Source organism: Mobula birostris, chromosome 4 (genome assembly GCF_030028105.1).
Source record: "Mobula birostris isolate sMobBir1 chromosome 4, sMobBir1.hap1, whole genome shotgun sequence".
Classification (NCBI taxonomy): domain Eukaryota; kingdom Metazoa; phylum Chordata; class Chondrichthyes; order Myliobatiformes; family Myliobatidae; genus Mobula; species Mobula birostris.
The window spans coordinates 199,146,810-199,167,075 of NC_092373.1; positions in this window are offsets into that span (position 1 = coordinate 199,146,810).

The following is a 20,266-nucleotide window of genomic DNA, read 5'->3' on the forward strand; positions in this document are numbered from 1 at the left end:
GAGGTCAGACAAATTATGGTTATTTTGTCTGGAGTGGTGGAGCTGAGGGGAGACCTGAAAAAAATGTGATAAGATTACCAGAGGCATAGATAGCCGGTATCTTTTTCTCCCCCAGAGTAAAACTGTTTAATAACAGAGGGTATTCATTTAAAGATGAGAAGGAATTTCTTTACCCAGAGGTTGGTGAATCTGTGTAATTGATTGCCGCAGGTGGCTCAGAATTCAAGTCAATGGGTATATTTAAAACAGAGGTTAATAGGTGTTTGATTAGTCAAGGTTGTCGAAGTTTATGGAGAGAAGACAGAAGAACTGGTTTGAGATAGAAAATAAAAGACACTGAGACAGGTATGCGGACAGGAAACTTTAGAGAGAGACAGGTCAAGTACAGGCAGATGGGACAGACTCAGGAGGGAGTTCTTCTCTGGTACGGAGCAGCGGGACTGAACACTGGTTTGTTTTCCACTCTCAGACATTCATTGAGACCATTTCTCATCAGAACATATTTTACAGACAATACATTTCAAAGTTGGAGTTCAAAGTAAATTTATTATCCAAGTATGTTAACCATATACTATCAAACGATTCATTTTCTTGCAGGTTCGGCATCTCAATGCTCACCCCTAGCCTCAGGTAGGGAATGGGGCCAAGTCCAGAGGGCGAGGATAGAGGAAGGTGGGGAGGGAAAGGGGGTGGGGGTCTGGTACCTTTTGAGGGAGACCTCTCTCCATCTTCCTCCCACTTGCTCCTCCTCACTCCCCTTCCCACTCCCTCTCCCCAATCCCTCCCTCCCCCTCCCCTTGCCCCTCACCCACCCCTCCCTCCCCTTCCTTACCCTCCCTCTTCCTCCTCTCACCCCTCCCATTCGCTGTACGTCCCCTCCCCCTCCCCTCCAACTTCCCTGCCACTCCTTCCCTCAACTCTCCCCTTCCCCTCCCCTTCCCTCCCTCCCTCCCCTCAACAGTACCCTTCCTCCTCCTCGTCACTCCCCTTCCCTATCTCATTCTCATTCCCCCTCCCATCCCCTCCTCTCCCCTTCCCCTTCTTCCCTCCTCTTGCTCAATCCCCCTTCCTACTATTCTTCCCCTTCCACCTCTCTCCCCTCCCTCTTGCTCCATCACCCTCCCCCTCCCCTTTTGCTCTATCCCCCTCCTCTATCCATTACCCCTCATCACATCCCCTTCCCCTATACCTCTTCCTTCTCATTCCCTACCCCCTCTTGTTCCATCCCCCTCTCCTTCACTCCCTTCTCTTGCTTCTTCCCCCTCCCCATCCTCCCTCCTTCTCACTGCCACTCCCCGTTCTACCCCTTTCCCCTCTGTCATGCTTCCTCCTCACTCCCCATCCCCTCTCCCTCCTGCTCTTTCTTCTTCCTCTCTCCCTCTTCGTGGAGTAACGGGAATCACTGAAGCACCTGAGAGGAGCTGGCCAAAGTTCATTGGAATGGGACACTTGCAGGGATGACAGCACAGCAGCGAAGACTGGAGTTTCTGGAGGCAATTTAGAAGGTGCAAGATAGATACAACCAAAGATGAAATATTCTAAAGGGAGGATGAGGCAACTGTGGCTGACAAGGGAAGTCACAGGCAGCATAAAATCAAAAGAGAGCATACAATATAGCAAAAATGAGTGGGATGTTGAAGGATTGGGAAGCTTCACCAACCAACAAAAGCCAACTAAAAACCAATAAGGAGAAATAATATGAAATATGAAGGTAAACTGGCCAATAACATAGAAGAGGGTGCCAAAGTGCCAGAGGTATAAAGAACAAAATCAGGGCAGAGTGGATATTGGACAACTAAAAATGACACCGGAGAGGGAGTAGTGGGGGAGAAAGGAATGGTGAATAAACTGAATAAGGATTTTGCCGGCAAAGGGAAGAAGTGAGTGTCATCACTATTACTAAGGAGAAGGTAGATTAGTCACCTGGACCAGATGGACTACACCCCAGGTTTCTGAATGAGGCAGGTGAACAGAATGTGAGGCTTTAGCTCTGATCTTTCAAGAATCTGTAGATTCTGGAGTGGTTCTGAAGGACTGAACTATTGTCATTCTACTCTTGGAGGTGAAAGTCAAAATTATAGGTCATTTAGGTTCAGTGGTTGCCAAGATGTTAGAGTTCATCATTAAGGATGAGCTGTGGGGTACTTGGGGGCACACAATAAAACAGGTTGAAGTCAGCCTGGCTTACTTAAGGGGAAATCTTGCCTGACAATTCTGTTGGAATTCTTTGAGAAAATTACAGGCAGGATATACAAAAGAGAAGTTGTTCACTTGGATTTTATTGAGGCCTTTGATAAGATGTTGCACACGAGGGTACCAAACAAGAATAAGGGCCCATAGTATTACAGGAAATATACTAGCACGAATAACAAATAAACAAACGCCAAAATCTGCAGATGCTGGAAATTCAAGCAACACACACAAAATGCTGGAGGAACTCAGCGGGGCAGGCAGCATCAATGGAAAAAAGTACAGTCGACGTTTTGGGCTGACACCCTTGGCAGGACTGGAGAAAAAAAAGCTGAGGAGTAGTTTTAAAATGCAGGGAAGGGGAGAGAGAAACACAGGGTGATAGGTGAAACCTGGAGGCGGAAGAATGAAGTAAAGGCCTGGGAATTTGATTGGTGAATGAGACAGAAGGCCATGGAAGAAAGAAAAGCGGGGAGAAGCACCAGAGGGAGGCGATGAGAGGGCAAGGAGAAAAGGTAAGAGAGGGAAAAGGGGATGGGAAATGGTGAAGGAGGGGGGTGGGGGGCATTACCGGAAGTTTGAGAAATCAATGTTCATGCCATCAGGTTGGAGGCTACCTAAATGGCATATAAGTCAAGTCAAGTCAAGTCAAATTTATTTATGAAGCACATTTAAAATCAACCCAAGTTGACCAAAGTGCTGTACAAATCATAACAGGTAGCTAAAATCACAAATACAAGAAACACAGATATAAACAACAAGGCACACAGCTTATAGGCACAAAATAAACAACACATGAACCTAGGCACAAGCCAAAAATCAGCAACATCAGGAAGATTCAAATGCTAGTGAATAGAGGTGAGTTTTGAGCCTGGACTTAAAAGAGTCAATGGAGGGGGCAGATCTGATAGGGAGGGGAATGCTGTTCCACAGTCTGGGGCGACAACAGCAAAGGCGCGGTCACCCCTGAACTTAAATTTAGATCACGGGACAGCCAGGATCCCTAAATCAGCTGACCTAAGGGACCTGGAAATAGAATAAGGGGTTAGGAGGTCTGCGATATAGAAGCAGGCCAGCCCATTTAGGGCTTTATAAACAAACAGGAGAACCTTAAGATCAATTCTAAACCGTACTGGTAGCCAGTGGAGAGAGGCCAGGATAGAAGTAATATGGTCCCGCTTCCGGGCACCTGTCAGGAGCCTGGCTGCGGTGTTCTGAACCAGTTACAGGTGGGAGAGGGACGACTGACTAATCCCAGAATACAGGGAATTGGAGGATTAAGGGTGTGGATGACTTTCTCGAGATCTTTGAAAGAGAGAAACGACTTGATTTTGGCAATAGTACGAAGCTGGAAAAAAATGGTTTTTACTACTGCATTAACTTGCTTGTCAAACTTAAAGGCGGAATCAAATATCTTACCAAGGTTTTTGACATGGGGTTTGACAAGGGTGGACAGGTTACCAAGACTGTTGGTAATCACTTTTATGGAGTCAGGAGCGCCAAATAGGACAAATTCAGACTTACCTTCATTCAGCTGTAGGAAGTTTTGTACCATCCAACACTTTATCTCCTCAAGGCAGTTCATGAGGCTGACTAGATTTGTCTGGTCATTTGGTTTCAAGGGGAGATAAAGCTGTGTGTAGTCAGCATAACAATGGAAGGAAATGTCATGTTTTTGAATGATTTGACCAAGGGGAAGCATGTATATAGAGAAAAGAATGGACCTGGGATGGAACCTTGTGGGACCCCGCAGGAGAAACTAGCTGGAGAAGAGGAACATTTGCCTATGTTGTCAGAGAAGCTTCTATTTTTGAGGTAGGATGTGAACCAGTTCAAGGCAGCGTCATCAACACCAACCCCGTACTGGAGATGGTCTATTAAAGTGGCGTGATCCGCAGTATCAAATGCTGCGCTGAGGTCAAGAAGAATTAGGATGGCAGAGTCGCCTGAGTCGGTAGAGAGGAGGAGATCATTGTACAGCAGGGCAGACTCTGTGCTATGATAAGCCTTAAAACCTGACTGAAATCTCCAAGATGTTGTTTTGGTATAGGTAGGGCAGCAATTGACTAAGAATAACCTTTTCGAGAACCTTTGACAGGGATGGAAGTTTAGAAATAGGTCTGTAGTTACTAGTTAAGGTAGGGTCTAAGTTGAGTTTTTTCAGGAGGGGCTGGACCACGACGCGCTTGAAGCAGGTTGGAACGGTACCAGTGGCCAGGGAACTGTTGATAATAGAGAGGATGCTGGGACCGGCTATGTCAAAGACATCCTTCAGGAGGGCAGTGGGGACAATGTCAAGGGGGCAGGTTGCAGGTTTCATGGTGGAAATAATCTTTGTAAGGGAGGGGCTGGAAAGAGTCCAGTTTTAGATGGACAGTATTAAACTAATACTGGGGGCGGGACAAATGACAGAATTTATGGTACTGAATAAGGTGTTGTTTCTCCAACCTAAATGTGGCCTCGTCATGACAGTGGAGGATGCCATGGATAGACATATTGGGATGGAATGGGAGGTGAATTAAAATGGGTGGCCACTGGAAGATCCCACTTTTTCTAGCGGATGGAGCATATGTGCTCGGCATAGCAGTCTCCCAATCTACGTCGGGTCTCACCGATATATAGGAGGCCACACCGGGAGCACCGAACACAGTACATGACCCCAAAAGACTCATGGGTGAAGTGTCACCTCACCTGGAAGGACTGTTTAGGGCCCTGAATGGTAGTGAGGGAGGAGGTGTAGAGGCAGGTGTAGCACTTTTTGCACTTGCAAGGGTAAGTACCTTTACTGCTTGGCTACTGGTGACTTGTGGGGTTCAGCAGGGGTTGATGTTGCATCTGCCTCTTTTCATGTGAAATGTTAATAATCTGGATGATGGAATTGATGGCGTTGTGCCCAGGTTTGCAGATGATACAAAGATGGCTGGAGGGGCAGGTAATGTGAAGGATGCATGGAGACTGCAGGAGAATGGGCAAAGAAGTGGCAGATGGAATACAATGTCCAGAAGTCATGCACTTTGGTAGATGGATAAAAGTTGCAGTGGCTACTCAAGCGAATCAACACCGTATAAAGACTAAGGGCACTTGGGGGTGGTTTAATCTTGTATGACATGCTCTCCAATCTAATAACAAGGCTCCAAAGTCAAAGCATACGAGAGGTGATTGATAAGTTAGTGGCCTAAGGTAGAAGGAGTCAATTTTAGAAAACCTAGCACATTTATTTTTCAACATAGTCCCCTCCTACATTTACACACTTAGTCCAGCGGTCGTGGAGCATACGGATCTTGGACCTCCAGAAAGTGTCCACAGCAGGGGTGATTGATAAGTTCGTGGCCTATGATAGAAGGATATGAGTTATACAGCTGTCGTTACATGCACATGCAGGTCAACTCTGAGTGATTATGCAGAAAGTTTAAAGTTAATAACTCATTTCATTCTACTTTAGGCCATGAACTTATTAATCACCCCTGATGAGTTATTAACAGATGAGTTAGTGATTATGCAGAAAGTTTGAAGTTAATAGCTCATCATGTAACGAGAGCTGTATAACTCATCTCCTTCTACCTTAGGCCACGAACTTATCAATCACCCCTTGTACATTCAATCTCTTATTTAAAAACTACCAAAACAAATAACCTTGAATCGATAAACACTAATGAAACTAAAACGACTGACATAACAAAATAAACACGTTGCATTTTAAACATTCTTAAGGTAAGTGTTCTTAAATGTATTCACGAATATTCAAGCATCTTTAAGCCTATTCGAGCGATTTTAAATGTGTTTAAGTTTTTTGCAGTGTAAGTAAGAGGTCAACAAAAAATACATCATTCCTGGCTGTCTCCAACTCTAACCAAACTAGGCAGGCTCCGAAAGACAAGGCATGATGATATAACTAAATTATTTGCTTCTACCAAGCCCCAAGCCACGTCACTAACTACCATAACAAACATGCGATACAAAATATAATACAGATAGAAAGTAGATCTATGGCTCCTACAAAAGGCTTAGACTATTTTCAAAACAAGGACGAAATTCAAAATTCAGAGGCACAAAGGAACGTGGGAATCCTGGTGCAGCATTCCCAAAGGTTAACCTGCCAGTTGAGTCGATAATAAGGAAAGCAAATGCAATGTTTGCATTCATTTTCAGAGGACTAGAATATGAAAGGATGTGATGCCTAGGCTTTATAAGGCATTGGTCAGAACACATTTGGAGAACTGTGGGCAGTTTTGGGCCCTTTTCTAAGAAAGGTGGCATAGGTGGGTTGGATGGCTCTGGGCCTATACTAGCTGAGTTTAGTAGAATGACAAGGGATCTCATTGAAGCCTATCGAATTGTTAAAAGACCTCTTTAGAATGGATGTGGAAAATATGCTTCCTATAGCGGGGGAGTCTAGGACCAGAGGGTACAGCCTTAGAATAGAGGGATGCCCATTTAGAATACAGATGAGGTAGTATTTCCTTAGCCAGATGGTAGTAAATCCATAAAATTCATTACCACAGACAGCTGAGGACAAGACCTTGGGTTTAGTTAAAGTAGAGGTTGCTAGGTTATTGATTTGTGAGAGCGTCAAAGGTTATAGGTATAAAGCAGGATAACAGGGTTGAGAGGGAAATCTATTAGCTATGATCAAATGGCCCGATTCTTCTCCAATGTCTTATGGTATAGTGGTGAGAGCGTGAGGCTGTGGGGAGGTGGGTGGCTTGAGCAACTTTTCGCTATGTCCCATAACAAACAACAAATTAATTCACAGTGGTTCAATCATAGGCACATTTATCTTACTTGCAGAAAGGGATGACTAGCATCGCATAAGAGCAATTGAGGGCTTTGGAACAAGAGACAGCATAGTCACTCCTTTATACACAAGTTCGAGGACAGGGTGCATTCTGGTTGTCTGCTTAATCAGTGTATTTGGCATTCTTCCAGTAATGGCATCTGCCAGTCTACAATTTGTCAAGAACCTCACCTCCATTGGCATAATATTGCATGAACACTATTAGCAAAGCACTCTGGTATAATACAGGTTCCATTTTGTTACAGACAAAATCGCCATTTTGTTACCACAAGTAAAGTACATTTCCACATTCCCTCCTTTTTGTCATTTCATGTCAACAGTATATTTCACTAAATACAGTAATTGAAATAATCATATACTTATAAAAGCAACGATGCAGTTTCAAAGCCCAACTCAAAATTCCTTCTTCATTTGTTTACTTTAATGAGTTCCCATTTGTTTCCCTAATATCCTCTCCTGTGTCTTGTTATTTCACACAATAATCATAAAAAAAATAAAAACACAAGTGCCTTTTTTTCTGATAGAATAATATCCAAAGTTCTGTAATGCTGCTGTACGAACAGTCATGAAGTTCGGCTAACAATTTGGTTAATGTGTTAACGTCGAATCTGAATAAAACTTGGGAGACCAGCTTCTTATAGTTACCACAGTTTATTGCGCACCCTCCTGCAGGAGTTTGAGACCCAATTGTCAAAGGGAAGGCATGTAAGTATACTGCCACCATCCGACAAGTGGGCCACTCTCTCTGGTTACAGCCATGTATTTATACATAGTAAGCCCCATGCATTACTGTTGCAAGATGTCATTTGAACTGGTACGCCCATCAAGTCTGTTGGTGCAAAACGTAGTTACAGATAAGAGAGTCCACTAAATCAAGGCTTAATTACAGATGGATGTGCTGTCCAGTCCTCATCAGTTATTCCTTTTGCTAGGCCCTGACTTAATTACAGATGGATGTTCATTCCTGTCCTTATCAGGAGTGAGTTCTCCTCCCCTACTCAAAAGAGGATACAATGTACTATGTTATGAAAACTCTCAATGTCACTCTGCAAACCAAGGGAGAACTAGTATAAGCCGGTTTTAGCTAACTGCTGAAGACAGAGCTTTCTTCAGTTCAAAAATTCCTATTCAGTCCCATTTATTCGTTTAGCCAGAGGTTACATAGGTTCAAAATGATTTTTTTATATCCTCAATTCCTCATTCCCTCCTTTTTATCATTTCATGATAACTCTCAGGGCCCAAAGGTTACAATCGGATCCCACGGCTGAAGCAGCCAGTCACCAGTAGCCACAAGCATCGCAATACAAGAATGACAGCAATTACAATAAGTACAATACTTCCATAATGCAATAGCGTACCACCGATATTCCTGAAGAAGCTCCCAAACGACCACCATCCTGTCCTGCTGCCAAACCAATGCAACCTCTATCCTACGTTATGAATCTTTCATATTTCCTGGGTTATATGCTCAGAAAGGGACAATATGTTACTAGATTCGTCGGGTATGTAGGTACACCATTCTTTCCCCAAAAATGGCGCATTTTCCTCCTTTTTCTGCCAGAATGAAATCAATAGCCATCTGGTTCTATAGGTCTGTTTGCCGGATTGCAATCATTTCAGTGGATATTTCTGTTATTTGGGCCTGTGTTTCTGTCAGGACACCTGCAGTATTGTGGCCGGGTCCTCAAATCTAAAAAAAATGCTGAAGCCAAATTATTATTTGGGGAAGTGCCAGGACTTCCTTCTTCTGTGCTCCTTGGTGTTCGAACAGCAGTCGTCCATGTACTTCACAGATAAGTCAAAGATTGCTTACATCATGGGGTTGTTGCGAGGAAGTGCCTTAGCGTGGGCCACAGCTGTTTGGGATAACCAACCAGATATCTGCTCTTCTTTCACCACCTATATCGCGGAAATGAGAAAGATCTTTGACCACCCCGTCCGTGGTTAAGACTCCGCCAAGCATCTACTCACCGTCAGTCAGGGTTCACGCAGTGTTGCGGAATATTCCGTTGAGTTCGGGACGTTAGTGGCCGACTCGGGGTGGAATGATGAGGCACTCCAAGGGGTATTTCGGAATGGTCTCAGCAACTTGGTGAAACACGAGTTGGCGGCAAGAGACGACACTGACAGCCTGGATTCCTTGATCTCCCTAGCCACCAGGTTGGACAATCGTCTCCGAGAATGCCATAGAGAAAGAACTGGTCGTCCACCACCTTTGGCCACTCTACGGCACTCATTTCTGCCTCCTGCAAGAACAAGCATCTCTCCTCCTCCTGCTCCTAGAGTAGCTCCCAGCCCTGCTGTTTCCACCGCCCTGGGAGAGGAACCCATGCACCTGGGACGGAACCGCCTTTCTCCCACAGAACGACTACAGAGATTGAGAGTGGGTTGAGTGTCTATATTGCAGTGAGACCGGCCACTTCCTTGCTACCTGTCACCTTCGGCCAAAAAGGGAAGGCTCACCAGTACAAAGGAGGACCCTGGTGAGCCAGACAACATTCCTTTCCGTTCCCCAAACCCGGTTGCAGCTTCCGGCTACTTTACTTTACAACAAAAAGTCCCTGCCTCTGTCAGCTAGTAGACTCCGGCACTGAGGGAAAACTTTTGGATGAAGACTTAGAATTCCTCATGAGCCGTTGAGGGCCCCCTGCAAGCCCAGGCACTGGACAGTAGACTACTGGCCCGAGTCACACACTGCACACCACCCTTGTCTCTCCTTCTCTCCTCAAGCTCCTATAGTTCTTGGGTACCCCTGGTTAAGCCGTCATAACCCCCACATTGACTGGTCCACCAGGAAGATAGTCAGCTGGAGTTCGTTCTGTCACTCCACTTGTCTACAATCAGCCCTTTCCCCAGTGGAGGTCATCAGAACCTCGTCTGCCTCTGAATCCCACCACTCCCCCCGCCCCCGCTGACTTATCCAAGTTTCTAGCAAAGTATCACGATCTGGGAGAAATGTTTAGCAAACAATGCACTCTTTCCCTGCCTCCACACCGCCCTTACGATTGCGCAATTGACCTTCTCCCCGGAGCCCCTCTACCCAGCAGTCGGCTGTATAACTTCTCCCAACCTAAAAGGGAAGTAATGCAGGCTTTCCTAAATGACTGTCTCGTGGCTGGCATTATCCGACCCTCATCTTCCCCTGTAGGCACAGGTTTCTTCTGTGTGGGGAAGAAAGACGGCTCACTGTGCCCCTGCATTGACTACCATGGCCTGAACAGCATCACCGTAAAGAATAAGCATCCATTGCCCCTTATCAACACTGCTTTCACTTGGGTAGAGTACGTCCACAACTCCCTGGTCAGCACCGCCACCGGAATGTCTCCCCTCGAAATTTACCCGGTACTGCCTCCTGCTCAATTAATAAAATTTGCCTACCTTGTACGAGTCTCCCAGCAAATTCTTTCCCGATCCCGTCAAGGTTATGCGATGAGAGTTGGGCGAGGGACCGTGCCTCCAAAGGAACTAACGGAGAGCAACGAAAGGTAAAATACCTATTGGGCGCTCAGTCGGTCTCCGCAGTCCCCAGAGTGGTCCAGCTGCTTACTCAGCCTGTTTGCTTGGCACTGCCTCTATTGGGATCCTGTTCGTGACGCCAAATGTTAAAGTCGAATCTGAATAAAACTCAGGAGACCAGCTTCTTATGGTTACCACAGTTTATTGCGCACCCTCCTGCAGGAGTTTGAGACCCAGTTGTCAAAGGGAAGGCACGTAAGTACTGCCAATATCTGACAAGTGGGCCTACTCCCTCTGGTTACAGCCATATATTTATACATAGTAAGCCCCATACATTACTGTTGCAAGATGTCATTTGAACTGGTACGCCCACCAAGTCTGTTGGTGCAAAACTTAGTTACACATAAGAGAGTCTGCTAAATCAAGGCTTAATTACAGATGGATGTGCTGTCCAGTCCTCATCAGTTATTCCCTTTGCTAGGCCCTGACTTAATTACAGTTGGATGTTCATCCCTTTCCTTATCGGTGAGTCCTCCTCCCCCTACTCAAACGAGGATACAATGTACAATGTTATCAAACTCTCAATGTCTCTCTGCAAACCAAGGGAGAACTAGTATAAGCCAGTTTTTAGCTAACTGCTGAAGACAGAATTTACTTCAGTTCAAAAATTCCCATTCAGTCCCAATTATTCTTTTAGCCAGATGTTACATAGGTTCAAAATGATTTTTTTTTATATCCTCAATTCCTCAAATGCTTAATAGGTTTGATCAAAGGTATATGTGGTTTCATTTGCTATTTTTTCCAAAGCCAATGCCACATTAACCACTTCATGGGACAACCTCGCAGTCCAGGAAAAACAATCATCCAGAATATCTTGACACCACGATATCGGAATCATCCACATATATTTTGTCATTTCTAGCCAAGTCATAAGAAGTTGTACATTCAAGATCACAAAGCCACTTCCCGAGTTGTAGTTTAAAGAGAATCTGGAGAAATCAGCAGAGGCTTCTAATGTCATGGTCCCTACTGTTAATTCCTTTTATTCTCCTAATTCCCTTTTCCCCCTGTTCTCCTGGGCTCCTTGATTGCGACACCTGATTTTCATCTAAACCTGCGGCATAAAAACCCCGGCTCTGCATCCACTCGTTGCCAGACCATTGCTTCAGCCAGTGCGGTAATTCACGTTCCTGGCCGCTCAGAATGGTGTATTCTAAGTTTTACTTCAGTATCGAGGTTTACCTGTGTAACTCTGTCTCTCCGTGTCAAGATAAGTATTGCCTGCCGTTGGTCTTTCCATTTGCCGCTCCATGTCAAGATAAGTATTGCTTGCCATTTGCTTTTCCATTTAACGCTCTCTGTCAAGATAAGCGTTGCCTGCCGCCTGTCTCTTGTTTGCTGTTCAGCTCCAGCAACGCACTGTGTCAAGAAAAATATTGTCTGCCATTTGCCTTTCCATTTAACACTCCGTGTCTAGATAAGTGTTGCCTGCCGCCTGTCTCCTGTTTGCTGTTCAGCTCCAGCAATGCCGTGTCAAGAAAATTTTTGCCTGCCTCCTGCTCTTCTGTTCATCCGCGCTGTTTGCCTGTGTTAACTGTGTCTCTCGACTGCTTAGAAATGTGTATTCTAAGTTCTGTTTCCGCGCTATTTGCCTGTGTTCACTCTGTCTCGACCGCTTAGAATTGTGTATTCTAAGTTTTGTTTCCGTGCTGTTGTTTGCCTGTGTTAATTCTGTCTCTCTGTGTTAACAGGAGCATGGCATGCCGCCCGTCGTTCTCCCCCAGCCACGCTCAACTCCTTGTCCGCGTCCCTGCTCTGCCTCGTCCTGCCTTCTGTCTACACTCTCCGCTGGCACAGTGGTTAAACGCCGCATTCTCACCGTAGCGACCAGGGTTCGATCCCCGGTACAACCTCGCTCACTCCTCGGTTTTCCTCTGCCTAATCCTTGCTCCCCGGCCTTCCCTGCAACCATTAATAAACACTCTTCTGATTACACTACTCCACGTCAGTGTCCTGCGTTTAGGTTCACCCATTTTTGTTCACCTGTTTTCTCCGCAACAGAACGGTCTGGCCAGATTGAACCCCGCGGACACAAACACTATCCTACAAGCCCCCGCCAGCCAGAGTTCTCTACTGAAACCCCGCCCAGAGAGCAAGTTGAAGAAAGTGACTCAGAGCTCCCAGGTATCAAATGAGAAAATTGTGCAATTACAAAGACAATTAGAAGAAGCCAATAACAGGAATTCTGCAGATGCTGGAAATTCAAGCAACACACATCAGAGTTGCTGGTGAACGCTGCAGGCCAGGCAGCATCTCTAGGAAGAGCTACAGTCGACGTTTCAGGCGAAGGGTCTCGGCCTGAAACGTCGACTATACTTCTTCCTAGGGATGCTGCCTGGCCTGCTGCATTCAGCAGCAACTTTGATGTGTGTTGCTAGAAGAAGCCAATGTCTTGTCATGAACTGAATCATACTTCATAGAAAGGATTAAGCGACTGTCGCCATTTGACAAGGTCAGGGGTGGTATGACATGGTGTATTACAACATGCAACTTTGATGTTGATGCTGATTTGCTTTTTCAAGAAAATTCTACAACTGGTCAGAAAATAACCTTGACTGAGAGAATTGTCTATGTTGCCAAACATGAAGTGCCTGCACCGTTTGGAACCACATCAAATTCAGGGTCTGGACTTCATACACATTTTCCCTGTTGTACATTGATTGGTAAAATGTGCTATTGAAACCAGAGAATTGACAAACCTTCTTAAGGATGGTGAAGATTTCATAGATGAAAGTGTTTTGTAATTTTATACCCAGCAGTGGGAAGATTACAGGTTTTCTAGTAAAAGTGTTGAATGGAATCTGTGCAATCGACATTGGGTCCGCCGTGAATGTGATGAAAGTACCCAGGATGATCTGGCTCGTAAATGTGAACAGGTACTTATTGAGAAACATCTAGAAATTCTTCATATGGAATTCCAGAACTTAGTAGCTGCTGATAAAAATAAGGACTTGGATAAAAGTATAACTCAGTGTCTCGAATCCAAGATGGTCTTGGGGTGCTGAAGAAACTTCTAGAAACACATATCCCATAACCAGGGCTTGGCTGCAATTGAGAAGTGTGAAGAAGCTGCTCTGAATGATCCCAAGATGTATGTACAGACAATTCTGGATGTTCATAAGAAGTATAATGCATGAGTGATGTCAGCTTTCAACAATGATGCTGGTTTTGTGGCTGCTTTAGATAAGGACGTGGCCGTTTACTAAATAATGCAGTCACAAAAAATGGCTCAGTCATCAAGTAAATCTCCGGAATTATTGGCACAATACTGTGACTCTCTACTGAAGAAAAGCTCCAAGAATCCTGAAGAAGCTGAGCTTGAAGACACACTTAATTAAGTGATGGTGGTATTTAAGTATATTGAAGCCATACCAGTTCAAGCACAAAGGTTGAAGATAAAGCAAGAAACCTGACCAGTGATGTAAGTAGCCAGAACAAACCAACCACTCGTGCAGCTAAGAAAGTAAGCAGTCCTGAGCACTTGTCTGTAACTGAGCAAGAAAAGCGTTCACTAACTTCCACAAAGGAGAAACCAACAACTGATTTAAAGTCGGGAAAATCTCCAGCACCAGTTATCAGTTACAAGAACAAGAAATCAACCATCTCCTGTGATTTAAAAAAAAAAGGCGTAACAGCGAAGCAAGTCCAGAACGCAAAAGATGACGATATAAAACTCAAGCTACCCAGATCCAGGGGCATTCATCCCACGTTCCACGTCTCCCAGCTGAAACCTGTGTCTGTCAGCCTGTTGTGCCCTCCTGCCAAACTCTCTCCACCCACCCGGGCCATCAACAATCCGGGCAAGCCTGGTGATTCACCTGGAGACTCCCGTTGGGGGGCGGGGGGGGGGGGAACTGTCCTGGTCCTGACCATTAATTCCTCCTATTCTCCTAATTCCCTTTTCCCCCATTCTCCTGGGCTCCTTGATTGAGACACCTGATTCTCATCTAAACCTGCAGCATAAAAGCCCCGACTTTGCATCCACTCGTTGCTAGACCTTTGCTTCAGCCAGTGCGGTAATTCACGTTCCCAGCCACTTAGCATTGTGTATTCTAAGTTTTGTTTGCACGTTGTTTGCCTGTGTTAACCTTGTCTCTTGGCTGCTTAGAATTGTGTATTCTAAGGTCTGTTCCCGCGCTGTTTGCCAGTGTTAACCCTGTCAAGGTTGGTAATGGATCTCAAGAGAATGAATTTGTTGAATGCCTACGAGGATGGCTTTTTAGAGCAATTTGTTATTAAGCCTACTAGGAGATTAGCTATACTGGATTGGGTGTTATGTAATAAACCAGAGGCGATTAGGGAGCTTAAGTAAAGGAACCCTTAGGAAACAGTGATCACAATATGTTTGAGTCCAACTTGGTAGGGAGAAAGTGAAGACTGACATAGTAGTATTTCAGTGAAGGAAATTGCAGTGTTATGGGAGAGGAGTTGAGCAAAGTAAATTGGAAGAAGATGCAAGCAGGAATGGCTTCAGTTTCTGGAAAAAATGAGAAAGTACAGAGTAGATGTTTTCCACAAGGGAAGAAATACTCAAATGGCAAAATAGTACACCCGTGCCTAACAAGGGAAATTAAAGCTAATGTAAAAGCAAAAAAGAGGGCAAACAGGAAAGCAAAAAATAGTGGGAAGATAGAGGATTGGGAAGCTAAAGAAAGCAACTAAAATAATCATTAGGAAGGAAAATATGAAATATGAAAGCAAGCTAGCAAACAATATAAAGATGGATAGAAAAAGCTTTATCAAGTATATAAAAAATAAAAGGGAGATGAGAATGGATATAGTGAGAATTATATACAGAATTAAAAGGGCTAAAACCTGACTGACATTTGCAGCTTGATAGGTTACGCTGTGAGAATAATGTTGCAAGATAACTCGGGAACAAAGGAGTGCTGGTTGCATGAGAAAGCTGCTTTGTGTAACCACTAAGGTGTTCAAAAGGCTTAAAAACCAAAGGGTACATAAGTCTCCCTGACCAGATGAACTACACCCTAGGGTTCTGAAAAAGGTAGCAGTAGAGATTGTGGAGGCATAGAAAGGATCTTTCAAAAATCATCGGAGTCTGACCTGGTTCTGGAGGACTGGAAAATTGCAAATGGCACTTCACTCTTTAAGAAAGGAAGGAGGCAGCAGAAAGGAAATTGTAGACCAGTTAGCCTGACCTCCGTGGTTGGGGAGATGTTGGAGTCCATCTTGCCTGACGAACCTGTTGGAATTCTTTGAGGAGATTACAAGTAGGATAGATAAAGGGGATGCAGTAGATGTTGTAGGTTTGGACTTTCAGAAGGCCTTTGACAAGGTGCCACACATAAGGCTGCTTACCAAATTAAGAGCCCATGGTATTATAGGAAAGTTACTAACATGTTTAGAGCATTGGCTGATTAGTAGGAGGTAGCAGGTGGGAATAAAAGGATCCTTGTCTGGTTGGCTGCCAGCAACTATTGGTGTTCCGCAGGGGTCAGTGTTGGCACCACTTCTTCTTATGCTTGCAACACTGTATGTCCGACAGAGTGATCAGCAGCACTGGGGCTCCACAGGGGACTGTCTTGTCTCCCTTTCTCTTCACCATTTACACCTCGGACTTCAACTACTGCACAGAGTCTTGTCATCTTCAGAAGCTTTCTGATGGCTCTGCCATAGTTGGATGCATCAGCAAGGGAGATGAGGCGGAGTACAGGGCTACGGTAGGAAACTTTGTCACATGGTGTGAGCAGAATTATCTGCAGCTTAATGTGAAAAAGACTAAGGAGCTGGTGGTAGACCTGAGGAGAGCTAAGGTACCGGTGACCCCTGTTTCCATCCAGGGGGTCAGTGTGGGCATGGTGGAGGATTACAGATACCTGAGGATACGAATTGACAATAAACTGGACTGGTCAAAGAACACGGAGGCTGTCTACAAGAAGGGTCAGAGCCATCTCTATTTCCTGAGGAGACTGAGGTCCTTTATCATCTGCCGGATGATGCTGAGGATGTTCTACGAGTCTGTGCTGGCCAGTGCAATCATGTTTGCTGCTGTGTGCTGGGGCAGCAGGCTGAGAGTAGCAGACACCAACAGAATCAACAAACTCATTTGTAAGGCCAGTGATGTTGTGGGGATGGAACGGGACTCTCTCACAGTGGTGTCTGGAAAGAGAATGCTGTCCAAGTTGCATGCCATCTTGGACAATGTCTCCCATCCACTACATAATGTACTGGTTGGGTACAGGAGTACAGTCAGCCAGAAACTCATTCCACCGAGATGTAGCACTGAGCGTCATAGGAAGTCATTCCTGCCTGTGGCCATCAAACTTTACAACTCCCCCTTGGAGGGTCAGACACCCTGAGCCAATAGGTTGGTCCTGGACTTATTTCCTGGCATAATTTACATATTACTATTTAACTATTTATGGTTTTATTAGTATTTAATTATTTATGGTGCAACTGTAACGGAAACCAATTTCCCCCCGGATCAATAAAGTATTACAATGACTATGACTGTATAGCAATGACTTAGATGTTGGAATAGATGGTTCTGTTGTCAAGTTTGCAGATGATACGAAGATTGGTGGAGGGACAGGTAGTGTTGAGGAAACAGGAAGGCTGCAGATGGGCTTAAGACAGATTAGGAGAATAGACCAGGAAGAGGCAAATGAAATACAATGTTGGAAAATGCATGGTCATGCACATTGTAGAAGAAATAAATGTGCAGACTATTTTCTAAATGGGGAAAAAAATCCAAAAATCAGACACGCAAAGGAACTCGGGAGTCCTTGTGCAGAACACCCTAAAAGTTAACTTGTGTGGTGAAGAAGGCAAATACAATGATAGCATTCATTTGAACAGGTCTATAAGAGCAGATATATGATGCTGAGCCTTTACAAGGCACTGTTAAGGCCTCATCTAGAGTATTGTGAACAGTTCTGGGCTTCTTATGGAAGAAAATGTGTGCTAGCATTGGAGAGGATTCACAAGGATGATTCTGGGAATTAAAGGGTTATCATATGAGGAACGGTTGATGGCTCTGGGCCTGTACTCACTGGAATTTAGAAGCATGAGGGTAGATCTCATTGAAATCTTTCAAATGTTGAATGATGTGGAAAAGATGTTTTTCCATGGTGGGGGACTCTAGGGTAAAGGGGCACCGCTTCAGGATAGAGGGGCTTCCATTTAAAAGAGATGTGGTGACATTTCTTTAGCCAGAGGGTGGCGAATTTGTGGAATTTGTTACCACAGGTAGCTCTGGAGGTCAGGTCATTGACTGTATTTGAGGTGGTGCTTGACAGATTCTTCATTGGCCACGGCATCAAAGGTTACGGGGAGTGGAGCTGAGGAGGCGGAAGAAGGATCAGCCATGACTGAATGGCGGAGCAGACTCGATGGACCAAATGGCCTAATTTTGCTCCCATGTCTTACAGTCTTAACCTCATAAAATTCTAATTTGGGACCCACCACACTCCAAGTGAGGTCTCCAAATCGATAATCCTAGGTTCCCGACACTGAATAATAGTTTTAAGTGTCTGAATAGATTAATCAAAACCTCTCTCTGGTCGGGCAGTTCTTCGACCCGATTCCCCTGCTGTCCAAGGTCAATATACACTCCTTGGATCCCCATCCGTAATTCCGATACCGATTCCTACCGATAATTGTTAGACATACGCCATGCTGGTTGATGCAAGGAGGGACTCGCCTTGTCCAAATATTACCTATTTCTAGTCTCTCTTTCTCTGTCGTTTACTTTTACCCTTTTTTTTCTTTCGTTCACTACAGCATCCTGTCTGCGGATTAAATTCATGAACTCAGTTTTCACAAATCCCGCTTATTTACTCTTTCCATCGGTGCGATCACGACGTGATCGTGTGTTGCCTCCCTGAAGGCAGATCTTAGATGTCTCTGACACACTTACCGTATAAATATGTCGCGTCCCTGATACTCTCAACATTCAGATTTAATCATTGATGCTTAAATGTTTCTGGTCGTCGTTCCGAAAGCAACGGAATCACGGAGAGAGAAACTAATCCACTCAATATAGCAGCACAGATCGCAGCGTGTAGGACGGAAGCAGGACAGAATCCGATATTTATTTGCTCCTCGTCTGGCAAGGTCACACAGAGCAAAAAAAAACCAAGCTTACTTTTTGGTGATCACGCCTCTGCCGGATTTCCCACGGGAGCAGGCGGTCACAAGAATCCCTCGGTCCGCACCTGCAGCTAAACACGCGATCTCGGTGGGAACTTAAAGTTCTGTCCAGCACCTTTTCGGTATGTTTTGCAACAAACAACAATTAACTCGGAGTGGATCAATCATAAACGCCTTCCCCCTTGGTCTCATCTCGGTGCTCCGCTGTGGAGCGCACCACAGGGCCCCGGGCCACAAGCACATTCCAGAGCTCCGCTGTGGAGACTGAGGACTCGCAGCACGGCCGGGCTGAAAGCGCCTCCCTCCTTGGTCACAGCCCGGAGCTCCGCTCTGGAGACTGGAGGCTCGCAGCACGGCCGGGCTGAAAGCGCCTTCCTCCTTGGTCACAGCCCGGAGCTCCGCTCTGGAGACTGCCTCGACGCACGGCTATTTGAAAGCGCCTCGCGCTTCTGCGTATTTCCCGCCCGAGCCGACTGCGCATGCGCAGTGCCGGGGGGGGGGGCGCGACGTTCTCGGACGGATGAAATGTCTCCACCTCACCCTCGTGTCGGTCCTCAGGGTCGCAGTGCAAGAGGCGACAGACGGATGCAGCAAAGTGATAGGAGGCATCAGCGCTGGTAGAATCTGCCGGAGCGACACTCACAACACGCTGGAGGAACTCTGCAGGTCGGGCAGCATCCGTGGAAACGATGAGTCGACGTTTCGGGCCGGAACCCTCCGTCAGGACTGAAGAGGGAAGGGGCAGAGGCCCTATAAAGAAAGTGGGGGAGGGTTTCAACCGCCGTTTCTTCTCCTTCCTCGCGTCCAAGAAGGACCACAAGCTCGCACGCCTGGAGCCCACAACGACCACCGGCTCCAGCCCGGACCTCGACTTCTCAGGCCTTCGGCAGGCCGGAGACCTATCCGCCTCTGATTCTGACCCCGACTGGAACCACCGCCTCCCGGACATAGGCGCTAGCCCCCGGCGGGCCATGGACTCCTTCGCCTCCGACTCCGACCTCAGTTCTGAGGCCCTGCAGGCTACAGGCTCCGCCAGCCCCAGCTGCAGATCCAGCTCGGACCATGATCCCGACCCTCTCCAGACCGGGACCTCTCTTACTGCCGCTGGGTCCTCCCGCCCGGCTTATTCTCCAACCACCCTCTTCCCTCCCCGAGACTCCCAACCTTCCCTCTACCCCTCATCGCCCCTCCATTCCTCTGATCCCTCATCCTCCCCTCACCCCGCTCTCCCTAAACATCCCAACCCCTCTATCCCTCCTGAGAACTCCCACTCTTCACCCTCCTCTGACCCCAGCCCCAACCCTTGGTGTGTCTTCACCATCCCCTCTGACCTTCCCCTCTCTGAGGCAGAACCTTCTGTCCTTAGCAAGGGTTTCAGTTTTGTCCCCCTCCGTTCACACCTCAGTGAGTTCCGTGCCCGCCATGACGCTAACTCTTTTCCTGTCGCCTACGTCTCCGAGCCTACTTCTTTAGCAGAAATTCCCGCCCCCCCCCCCTCCACTGATGACCCCTTCTCCTGTCTTCAACCCTCCTCCTCCTCCTCCTGGATACCCAGCCGGGGCCTTCTACTTGCACTCGATCTCTTCATCCCTAACTGTCGCTGAGACATCAACCGTTTCAACTTCACCACTACTATCTCCTGTTCCAACCTCA